The sequence below is a fragment of the Oncorhynchus kisutch genome, linkage group LG18 (genome assembly GCF_002021735.2).
Source record: "Oncorhynchus kisutch isolate 150728-3 linkage group LG18, Okis_V2, whole genome shotgun sequence".
NCBI classification, from domain to species: Eukaryota; Metazoa; Chordata; class Actinopteri; order Salmoniformes; family Salmonidae; genus Oncorhynchus; species Oncorhynchus kisutch.
The window spans coordinates 3,302,504-3,313,812 of record NC_034191.2 but is presented as its reverse complement, the minus strand read 5'-3'; positions in this window follow the sequence as shown (position 1 = coordinate 3,313,812).

Below are 11,309 nucleotides of genomic sequence, written 5' to 3'. Positions count from 1 at the left end.
CTCTGCTCTCTCAGCTCTTTCAGCTCTCTCTGCTCTCTCCGCTCTCCCAGCTCTCTCTCCTCTATCACCTCTCTCTGCTCTCTCTGCTCTCTGCTCTGCTTTCTCAGCTCTCTGAGCTCTCTTTGCTCAGCTCTCTGCTTTCTCAGCTCTCTCTGCTCTCTCAGCTCTCTCTGCTCTCTCAGCTCTCTCTGCTCTCTCTACTCTCTGCTATCTCAGCTCTCTCTGCTCGTTCAGCTCTCTCAGCTCTCTCTGCTCTCTCTGCTCTCTCAGCTCTCTTTGCTCTCTCTGCTTTCTCAGATCTCTCAGCATTCTCAGCTCTCTCAACTCTCTCAGCTCTGCTTTCTCAGCTCTCTCAGCTCTGCTCTCTCAGCTCTCTGCTGTGCTTTCTCAGCTCTCTCAGCTCTCTTTGCTCAGCTCTCTGCTCTCTCTGCTCTCAGCTCTCTCTGCTCTCTCAGCTCTCTCTGCTCTCTCTGCTCTCATTGCTCTCTCAACTCTCTCTGCTCTCTCTGCTCTCTCTGCTCTCACTGCTCTCTCAACTCTCTCTGCTCTCTGCTCTGCATTCTCAGCTCTCTCAGCTCTAGCAGCTCTCTTTGCTCAGCTCTCTGCTTTCTCAGCTCTCTTTGCTCAGCTCTCTGCTCTCTCTGCTCTCATTGCTCTCTCAACTCTCTCTGCTCTCTCTGCTCTCTCTGCTCTCACTGCTCTCTCAACTCTCTCTGCTCTCTGCTCTGCATTCGCAGCTCTCTCAGCTCTAGCAGCTCTCTTTGCTCAGCTCTCTGCTTTCTCAGCTCTCATTGCTCAGTTCTCTGCTCTCTCAGCTCTCTCTTCTCTCTCAGCTCTCTCAGCTCTTTCAGCTCTCCCAGCTCTCTCCGCTCTCTCTAATCTCTCTGCACTCTCAGCCCTCTCAGCTCTCTCTGCTCTCTCTGCTCTCTCTGCTCTCTCACCTCTCTGCTCTCTCAGCTCTCTCTGCTCTCTCAGCTCTCTCAGCTATCTCTGCTCTCTCAACTCTCTCTGCTCTCTCAACTCTCTCTGCTCTCTCAGCTCTCTCAGGTCTCGGCTCTCTCAGCTCTGCTTTCTCAGCTCTCTCAGCTCTCTGCTCTCTGCTCTGCTTTCTCAGCTCTCTCAGCTCTCTTTGCTCAGCTCTCTGCTGTCTCAGCTCTCTCTGCTCTCTCTTCTCTCTCAGCTCTCTCTACTCTCTGCTCTGCTATCTCTGCTCTCTCTGCTCTCTCAGCTCTTTCAGCTCTCCCAGCTCTCTCTGCTCTCCCTAATCTCTCTGCACTCTCAGCCCTCTCTGCTCTCTCAGCTCTCTCTGCTCTCTCTGCTCTCTCTGCTCTCTTAGCTCTCTCTGCTCTCTCAGCTCTCTGCTCTCTCAGCTCTCTCTGCTCTCTCTGCTCTCTCTGCTCTCTTAGCTCTCTCTGCTCTCTCAGCTCTCTGCTCTCTCAACTCTCTCTGCTCTCTCAACTCTCTCTGCTCTCTCAGCTCTCTCAGCTCTCTCAGCTCTCTCAGCTCTCGGCTCTCTCAGCTCTGCTTTCTCAGCTCTCTCAGCTCTCTGCTCTGATCTCTCAGCTCTCTCTTCTCTCTGCTCTGCTTTCTCAGCTCTCTCAGCTCTCTTTGCTCAGCTCTCAGCTCTCTCAGCTCTGCTTTATCAGCTTTCTCGGCATTCTCAGCTCTCTCAGGTTTCGGCTCTCTCAGCTCTCTCAGCTCTCTGCTCTCTCAGCTCTCTCTGCTCTGCTTTCTCAGCTCTCTCAGCTCTCTCAGCTCTCTCTGCTCTCTCAGCTCTCTCTGCTCTCTTAGCTCTCTCTGCTCTCTCAGCTCTCTCTACTCTCTGCTCTGCTCTCTCAGCTCTCTGCTCTCTCAGCTCTCTCTGCTCTCTCTGCTCTCTCTGCTCTCTCAGCTCTCTCTGCTCTCTCAGCTCTCTCTACTCTCTGCTCTGCTCTCTCAGCTCTCTCTACTCTCTGCTCTGCTATCTCTTTGCTCAGCTCTCTGCTTTCTCAGCTCTCTTTGCTCATCTCTCTGCTCTCTCTGCTCTCTCTGCCCTCTCAGCTCTCTCTGCTCTCTCAGCTCTTTCAGCTCTCTCAGCTCTCTCTGCTCTCCCAGCTCTCTCTGCTCTCTCTGCTCTCTCACCTATCTGTGCTCTTTCTGCTCTCTCAGCTCTCTCTGCTCTCTCTGCTCTCTCAGCTCTCTCTGCTCTCTGCTATCTCAGCTCTCTGCTATCTCTGTTCTCTGCTCTGCTCTCTCAGCTCTCTCTGCTCTCTGGTGTAATCATCTCTACCTGGTTTGGTTTACCAGCCTGTTGACCCTGGATCACAATCTCCAGGCCTTTCCAGAGGGAAGGGGGGATGGCACTCCTGTTATCTCAAAGTACCTTTTAATAGTAGTGGGAGGAATGGAGGGAGGGATGGAAGGAGGGTTGGAGTGATGGAGGAATGTGGGAGGGAGGAATGGAGGAATGGAGGGAGGGAGGAATGGAGGGAGAGAATGGTAGGAGGGTTGGAGGGATGGAGGGAGTAATGGAGGGAGAGATGGTAGGAGGGTTGGGGGGATGGAGGGAGGGAGGAATGGAGGGAGTATTGGAGGGAGGAATGGTGGGAGGAATGGAGGGAGGAATGGAGGAATGGAGGGAGGAATTGACGGAGGAATGGAGGAATGGAGGGAGGAATGGAGGGAGTAATGGGGAGGAATGGAGGGAGGAATGGGGGGAGGAATGGAGGGAGGAATGGTGGGAGGAATGGAGGAATGGAGGGAGGAATGGAGGGAGGAATGGAGGGAGGAATTGAGGGAGGAAAGGTGGGAGGAATGGAGGAATGGAGGGAGGAATGGAGGGAGGAATGGAGGGAGGAATGGAGGAATGGAGGAATGGAGGAATGGAGGGAGGAATGGAGGGAGGAATGGAGGGAGTAATGGGGGGAGGAATGGAGGGAGTATTGGAGGGAGGAATGGAGGAATGGTGGGAGGAATGGAGGGAGGAATGGAGGGAGGAATGGAGGGAGGAATGAAGGAATGGAGGGAGGAATGGAGGGAGGAATGGAGGGAGTAATGGAGGGAGGAATGGTGGGAGGAATGGAGGAATGGAGGGAGGAATGGAGGGAGGAATGGAGGAATGGAGGGAGGAATGGAGGAATGGAGGAATGGAGGGAGGAATGGAGGGAGTAATGGAGGGAGGAATGGTGGGAGGAATGGAGGAATGGAGGGAGGAATGGAGGGAGGAATGGAGGAATGGAGGGAGGAATGGAGGGAGTAATGGGGGAGGAATGGAGGCAGGAATGGAGGGTGGAATGGTGGGAGGAATGGAGGAATGGAGGGAGGAATGGAGGGAGTAATGGAGGGTGGAATGGAGGGAGTAATGGAGGGAGGAATGGAGGGAGGAATGGAGTAATGGAGGGAGGAATGGAGGGAGGAATGGTGGGAGGAATGGAGTAATGGGGGGAGGAATGGAGTAATGGGAGTAGGAATGGAGTAATGGGGGGAGGAATGGAGGGAAGAATGGAGGGGGAATGGAGTAAAGGGGGGAGGAATGGAGTAATGGGAGTAGGAATGGAGTAATGGGGGGAGGAATGGAGTAATGGGGGGAGGAATGGAATAATGGGGGGAGGAATGGTGGGAGGAATGGAGTAATGGAGGGAGGAATGGAGGGAGGAATGGAGGGAGGAATGGTGGGAGGAATGGAGTAATGGGGGGAGGAATGGAGTTATGGGGGGAGGAATGGTGGGAGGGAGGAATGGAGGGAGGAATGGAGGGGGAATGGAGTAAAGGGGGGAGGAATGGTGGCAGGATTGGAGTAAAGGGGGAGGAATGGAGTAATGGAGGGAGGAATGGAGGGAGGAATGGAGGGAGTAATGGAGTAATGGAGGGAGGAATGGAGGGAGGAATGGTGGGAGGAATGGAGTAATGGGGGGAGGAATGGAGTAATGGGGGGTGGAATGGTGGGAGGGAGGAATGGAGGGAAGAATGGAGGGGGAATGGAGTAAAGGGGGGAGGAATGGAGTAATGGGAGTAGGAATGGAGTAATGGGGGGAGGATTGGAGTAATGGGGGAGGAATGGAGTAATGGGGGGAGGAATGGAATAATGGGAGGAGGAATGGTGGGAGGAATGGAGTAATGGAGGGAGGAATGGAGGAATGGTGGGAGGAATGGAGTAATGGGGGGAGGAATGGAGTAATGGGGGGAGGAATGGTGGGAGGGAGGAATGGAGGGAGGAATGGAGGGGGAATGGAGTAAAGGGGGGAGGAATGGTGGCAGGATTGGAGTAAAGGGGGGAGGAATGGAGGGAGGAATGGAGGGAGGAATGGAGTAATGGGGGGAGGAATGGAGTAATGGGGGAGGAATGGAATAATGGGGGGAGGAATGGTGGGAGGGAGGAATGGAGGGAGGAATGGAGTAATGGGGGGAGGAATGGAGTAATGGGGGGAGGAATGGAGTAATGGGGGGAGGAATGGAATAATGGGGGGAGGAATGGTGGGAGGGAGGAATGGAGGGGGAATGGAGTAAAGGGGGGAGGAATGGTGGCAGGATTGGAGTAAAGGGGGGAGGAATGGAGTAATGGAGGGAGGAATGGAGGGAGGAATGGAGTAATAGGGGGAGGAATGGAGTAATGGGGGAGGAATGGAGGGAGGAATGGAGGAATGGTGGGAGGAATGGAGTAATGGGGGGAGGAATGGAGTAATGGGGGGAGGAATTGTGGGAGGGAGGAATGGAGGGAGGAATGGAGGGGGAATGGAGTAAAGGGGGGAGGAATGGTGGCAGGATTGGAGTAAAGGGGGGAGGAATGGAGTAATGAGGGGAGGAATGGAGGGAGGAATGGAGTAATGGGGGGAGGAATGGACTAATGGGGTAGGAATGGAGGGAGGAATGGTGGGAGGAATGGAGTAATGGGGGGAGGAATGGAGTAATGGAGGGAGGAATGGAGTAATGGAGGGAGGAATGGAGGGAGGAATGGAGTAATGGGGTGAGGAATGGAGTAATGGGGAGAGGAATGGAGTAATGGGGGGAGGAATGCAGTAATGGGGGGAGGAATGGTGGGAGGAATGGAGTAATGGGGGGAGGAATGGTGGGAGGAATGGAGGGAGGAATGGAGTAATGGGGGGAGGAATGGTGGGAGGGAGGGAGGAATGGGGGGAGGAATGGGGGGAGGAATGGTGGGAGGGTGGTAAGGATCAAAGTAGGAATGAAGGGAGGAATCGTGGCAGGAATGGAGTAATGCAGAGAGGAATGGAAGAAGGGATGTCAGGAAGGAGGAGGAAAGATAGGAAACTGGTTGGGAACCTAAAATTCTCTCCGGGTAGGAAACTGGGCCCTTCCAGTTTGAAGAGTGGTTGGGAACCTACAAGTCTCTGCAGATAAGATACTGGACACCTACTAGTTTTAATAGTGGTTGGGAACCTAAAACTCTGTCATGTCTCAGTGACATAACTCAGTTGTTCAAGGTAAACAATCTTCACACTCATTTGATCATCAACTGCCCCGCAAGGTTGTGTGAAGGTTGTGAAGGTTGTTGTCACCTGTCCTTGTCACGTCCTGACCATAGAGAGCCTTCATTTCTATGGTGGAGTAGGTCCGGGCGTGACTAGGGGGTTAGTCTAGTTTATATTTTCTATGTGGGGTTCTAGTTTTGTTTTCTATGTTGGTGATTGTTATGATTCCCAATTAGAGGCAGCTGGCCGTTGTCTCTAATTGGGGATCATATTTAAGTAGCATTTTTTTCCACTTGTGTTTATGGGGTCTTGAGCACGTAGCATCTTTCACGGTTCGTTGTTAGTTTATTGTTTATTGTTTTGTTTTGTTTTGTTAAGTTTCACTTTCAATAAATGATGTGGAACTCAACAACCGCTGCGCCTTGGTCCGTCTCTACAAACGAACGTGACAGTCCTTTTCATTTTGTATACCAATGATTACACCTGTCCAAACACTAAACATCACATCATTAAGTCCTCCGATGACTCCTTCCTGCTGGCCCTTTCTTCCTGCTGGCAGGGTAGCCTAGTGGTTAGAGCGTTGGACTAGTAACCAGCAGGTAGCCTAGTGGTTAGAGCGTTGGACTAGTAACCAGCAGGTAGCCTAGTGGTTAGAGCGTTGGACTAGTAACCACAAGGTTGCAAATTCAAATTCCTGAGCTGACAAGGTACAAATCTGTCGTTCTGCCCCTGAGAGAGGCAGTTAAACCCACTGTTCCTAGGCTGTCATTGAAAATAAGAATTTGTTCTGAACTGACTTGCCTGGTTAAATAAAGGTTAAATAATAATAACAACTGTACCTAGACAAAAAACAACCTTTTTTTTAATAAGCCTTTTTTTCTCCACAATTTCGTGATTTCCAATTGGTAGTTATAGTCTTGTCTCATCACTGCAACTCCCATACGGACTCGGGATAGGTGAAGGTCAAGAGCCATGCATTCTCTAAAATACGACCCTGCCAAGCCAGTCGCAACCAACGTGTCAGAGGAAACACCGTACAACTGGTGACCGTGTCGGCGTGCGTGCCCCCCGGCCCACCACAGGAATCGCTAGAGCGTGATGGGACAAGGACAGCCCAACCGGCCAAACCCTCCCCTAACCCGGACGACGTTGGGCCAATTGTGAGCCGCCTCAAAAACACTGTCTTACCGGAGCCAGGTCGTTATTCACAGGTGACTCCGATAACTAGCTGGGAGTACATGTTGATCATGTCCTAAGATGGAGTGTTCATGCTAAGGTACAAGAGCGCATGTACACTACATGGCCAAAGTATGTAGACACCCATTAAAATGAGTGGATTTGGCTATTTTAGCCACACCCGTTGCTGACAAGTGTATAAAATCGAGCACACAGCCATGTGATCTCCATAGACAAACATTGGCAGTAGAATGACTTTCAACGTGGCACCATCATATGATGCCCCGGCCACCTTTCCAACAAGTCAGTTTGTTTCTGCCCTGCGAGAGCTGCCTCAGGAAACTGTAAGTTCCGTTATTGTGGAGTGGAAACCTCTTGGAGCAACAACGGCTCAGCCACAAAGTGGTAGGCCACACACTAACATTGAGTGGCTGCTGCCAACACACTGTCAAAGACACTGACTCAACTCCAGCCACTTTAATAATGGGAATTGATGGGAAATGATGTAAATATATCACTAGCCACTTTAAACAATGCTACCTTATATAATGTTACTTACCCTACATTATTCATCTCATATGCATACGTATATACTGTACTCTATATCATCGACTGCATCATTATGTAATACATGTATCACTAGCCACTTTAACTATGCCACTTTGTTTACATACTCATCTCATATGTTATACTGTACTCGATACCATCTACTGTATCTTGCCTATGCCACTCTGTACCATCACTCATTCATATATCTTTATGTACATATTCTTTATCCCCTTACACTGTGTATAAGACAGTAGTTTTTTGGAATTGTTAGTTAGATTACTTGTTCATTATTACTGCATTGTCGGAACTAGAAGCACAAGCATTTCGCTACACTCGCATTAACATCTGCTAACCATGTGTATGTGACAAATAAAATTTGATTTGATTTGATTATTTGAGATCGGGACATCCAAGTGTTGAACCGCGTAGCTCGTAAAAAACATCTGTCCTCGATTGCAACCCTCACGACCGAGTTTCAAACTGCCTCTGGAAGCAACGTCAGTACAATAACTGTTCATCGGGAAATGAAATCATGAAATCATGAAATCGGCTTCCAAGGCCGAGCAGACGCACAAAACCCTAAGATCAGCGTAACGCCAAGCGTCGGCTGGTGTCAAATTTGCCGCCATTGTACTTTGGAGCAGTGGAAACACGTTCTCTGGAGTGATTAATCACGTTTCAACATCTGGCAGTCCAACGGATGAATCTGGGTTTGGTGGAAAGCTACCTGCCCCAATGCATAGTGCGAACTGTAAAGTTTGGTGGAGGAGGAATAATGTTCTGGGGCTGTTTTTCGTGGTTTGGACCCCTTGGTGTTCCAATGAAGAGAAATCTTAACGCTGCACCATACAATGACATTCTAGACAATTCTGTGCTGCCAACATTGTGGCAATAGATTGGGGAAGGGCCTTTCCTATTTCAGCATGACAATGCCCCCGTGCACAAAGCTAGGTCATTACAGTCTACACAGCTCTCCTCTAGTCTACACAGCTCCCCTCTACACAGCTCGCCTCTAGTCTACACAGCTCTCCTCTAGTCTACACAGCTCTCCTCTAGTCTATACAGCTTTCCTCTAGTCTATACAGCATTCCTCTAGTCTAGTCTACACAGCTCTACTCTAGTCTATACAGCTCTCCTCTAGTCTATACAGCTCTCCTCCATTCTACACAGCTCTCCTCTAGTCTACACAGCTCTCCTCTCCTCTACACAGCTCCCCTCTACACAGCTCCCCTCTATACAGCTCTCCTCTAGTCTATACAGCTCTCCTCTAATCTATACAGCTCTCCTCTAGTCTACACAGCTCTCCTCTAGTCTATACAGCTCTCCTCCATTCTACACAGCTCTCCTCTAGTCTACACAGCTCTCCTCTAGTCTACACAGCTCTCCTCTAGTCTATACAGCTCTCCTCTAGTCTACACAGCTCTCCTCTAGTCTATACAGCTCTCCTCCATTCTACACAGCTCTCTAGTCTACACAGCTCTCCTCTAGTCTACACAGCTCTCTAGTCTACACAGCTCTCCTCTAGTCTATACAGCTCTCCTCTAGTCTATACAGCTCTCCTCTAGTCTACACAGCTCTCATCTAGTCTACACAGCTCTCCTCTAGTCTACACAGCTCTCCTCTAGTCTACACAGCTCTCCTCTAGTCTACAAAGCTCTACTCTAGTCTACACAGCTCTCCTCTAGTCTATACAGCTCTCCTCTAGTCTACACAGCTCTCCTCTAGTCTATACAGCTCTCCTCCCCTCTACACAGCTCTCCTCTAGTCTACACAGCTCTCCTCTAATCTACACAGCTCCCCTCTAGTCTATACAGCTCTCCTCTAGTCTACACAGCTCCCTTCTACACAGCTCTCCTCCATTCTATAGAGCTCTCCTCCATTCTACACAGCTCTCCTCTAGTCTACACAGCTCTCCTCTAGTCTACACAGCTCTCCTCTAGTCTACACAGCTCTCCTCTAATCTACACAGCTCCCCTCTAGTCTATACAGCTCTCCTCTAGTCTACACAGCTCCCTTCTACACAGCTCTCCTCCATTCTACACAGCTCTCCTCTAGTCTACACAGCTCTCCTCTCCTCTAGTCTTCACAGCTCTCCTCTCCTCTAGTCTACACAGCTCTCCTCTCCTCTAGTCTATACAGCTCTCCTCTAGTCTATACAGCTCTCCTCCATTCTACACAGCTCTCTAGTCTACACAGCTCTCCTCTAGTCTACACAGCTCTCCTCTAGTCTACACAGCTCTCCTCTAGTCTATACAGCTCTCCTCCATTCTACACATCTCTCCTCTAGTCTACACAGCTCTCCTGTCCTCTAGTCTACACAGCTCTCCTCTCCTCTAGTCTATACAGCTCTCCTCTAGTCTACACAGCTCTCCTCTAGTCTACACAGCTCTCCTCTAGTCTACACAGCTCCCTTCTACACAGCTCTCCTCCATTCTACACAGCTCTCCTCTAGTCTACACAGCTCTCCTCTCCTCTAGTCTACACAGCTCTCCTCTCCTCTAGTCTACACAGCTCTCCTCTCCTCTAGTCTATACAGCTCTCCTCTAGTCTATACAGCTCTCCTCCATTCTACACAGCTCTCTAGTCTACACAGCTCTTCTCTAGTCTACACAGCTCTCCTCTAGTCTACACAGCTCTCCTCTAGTCTATACAGCTCTCCTCCATTCTACACAGCTCTCCTCTTGTCTACACAGCTCTCCTCTCCTCTAGTCTACACAGCTCTCCTCTCCTCTAGTCTATACAGCTCTCCTCTAGTCTACACAGCTCTCCTCTAGTCTACACAGCTCTCCTCTAGTCTACACAGCTCTCCTCCATTCTATACAGCTCTCCTCTAGTCTACACAGCTCTCCTCTAGTCTACACAGCTCTCCTCTCCTCTAGTCTACACAGCTCTCCTCTCCTCTAGTCTACACAGCTCTCATCTAGTCTACACAGCTCCCTTCTACACAGCTCTCCTCTAGTCTACACAGCTCTCCTCTCCTCTCTTCTAGTCTTCACAGCTCTCCTCTCCTCTCCTCTAGTCTACAAAGCTCTCCTCTCCTCTAGTCTTCACAACTCACCTCTAGTCTACACAGCTCTCCTCTAGTCTATACAGCTCCCTTCTACACAGCTCTCCTCTAGTCTATACAGCTCCCTTCTACACAGCTCTCCTCTAGTCTATACAGCTCCCTTCTACACAGCTCTCCTCTAGTCTATACAGCTCCCTTCTACACAGCTCTCCTCTAGTCTATACAGCTCTCCTCTAGTCTACACAGCTCTCCTCTAATCTACACAGCTCTCCTCTAGTCTACACAGCTCCCCTCTACACAGCTCCCCTCTACACAGCTCTCCTCTAGTCTACACAGCTCTCCTCTAGTCTACACAGCTCCCTTCTACACAGCTCTCCTCTAGTCTACACAGCTCTCCTCTAGTCTACACAGCTCTCCTCTAGTCTACACAGCTCTCCTCTAGTCTACACAGCTCTCCTCTAGTCTACACAGCTCTCCTCTAGTCTATACAGCTCTCCTCTAGTCTACACAGCTCTCCTCTAGTCTACACAGCTCTCCTCTAGTCTACACAGCTCCCTTCTACACAGCTCTCCTCTAGTCTACACAGCTCTCCTCTAGTCTACACAGCTCTCCTCTAGTCTACACAGCTCTCCTCTAGTCTACACAGCTCTCCTCTAGTCTACACAACTCTCCTCTAGTCTAAACAGCTCCCCTCTACACAGCTCCCCTCTAATCTACACAGCTCTCCTCTACACAGCTCCCCTCTACACAGCTCCCCTCTACACAGCTCTCCTCTAGTCTACACAGCTCTCCTCTAGTCTACACATCTCTCCTCTACACAGCTCCCCTCTACACAGCTCTCCTCTAATCTACACAGCTCTCCTCTACACAGCTCTCCTCTACACAGCTCCCCTCTACACAGCTCCCCTTTACACAGCTCTCCTCTAGTCTACACAGCTCTCCTCTAGTCTACACAGCTCTCCTCTAGTCTACACAGCTCTCCTCTACACAGCTCCCCTCTACACAGCTCTCCTCTAATCTACACAGCTCTCCTCTACACAGCTCCCCTCTACACAGCTCTCCTCTAGTCTACACAGCTCTCCTCTAGTCTACACAGCTCTCCTCTAGTCTACACAGCTCTACTCTAGTCTATTCAGCTCTCCTCTCCTCTCCTCTCCTCTCCTCTCCTC